This window comes from Portunus trituberculatus, chromosome 15 (genome assembly GCF_017591435.1).
Source record: "Portunus trituberculatus isolate SZX2019 chromosome 15, ASM1759143v1, whole genome shotgun sequence".
NCBI lineage: Eukaryota > Metazoa > Arthropoda > Malacostraca > Decapoda > Portunidae > Portunus > Portunus trituberculatus.
In genome coordinates, this window is record NC_059269.1 from 13,043,629 (window position 1) to 13,044,269 (window position 641).

Sequence of the window (641 nt, forward strand, 5' to 3'; positions counted from 1 at the left end):
ACCGTTGTAAATGTAGCTCAGTTTATGGTTAATTGTTTATTGTGTGCTGTGATTGGGGGTTTATATAAGCATCGGTGGTTCAGTGGTAGAATTCTCGCCTGCCACGCGGGAGGCCCGGGTTCGATTCCCGGCCGATGCACACTAGTTTTTTTTTATTTTTATTATTTACTTATTTATTTATTTTATCATTCATTTATATATTTTAGTATTCATTTTTTACTATTCCATGGAGTAAGTGAAAAGGGAAGGCGGAGGATACGAGCTGCAATAGGCGATTTATTTACTTTTTTTTTTTCATTGAGAGAGAGAGAGAGAGAGAGAGAGAGAGAGAGAGAGAGAGAGAGAGAGAGAGAGAGAGACCCACTAATCTCACTCGCAGAAGGAAACCTGCTGAAGAAAAATTAAAGAAAAGTTGTCAATTTAGTTAGTATCAACATTGTCTTGAAGCTTCCCTCCTGAAACACTTCAAGCAGAGGAGGAGGAGGAGGAGGAGGAGGAGGAGGAGGAGGAGGAGGAGGAGGAGGAGGAGGAGAACAAAATAAACAAAAGAAGAAAGAGAAGAAAGAAGAGAAGAATGGAAAAGAGAGAACGCAAAAGAGAAAGAAGAAGGGAAGAAGATACGAGGAGGAGGAGGAGGAGGA

The 641-nt window shown here is 40.9% G+C and overlaps 1 non-coding gene across 1 annotated transcript; it reads left to right on the forward strand.

The window, feature by feature from the left end:
• Positions 1-68: 68 nt before the first annotated feature.
• Trnag-gcc lies at positions 69-139 on the forward strand. The gene has a single exon. It is a non-coding gene; the product is annotated as a tRNA-Gly (tRNA).
• The last annotated feature ends 502 nt before the right edge of the window (positions 140-641 follow it).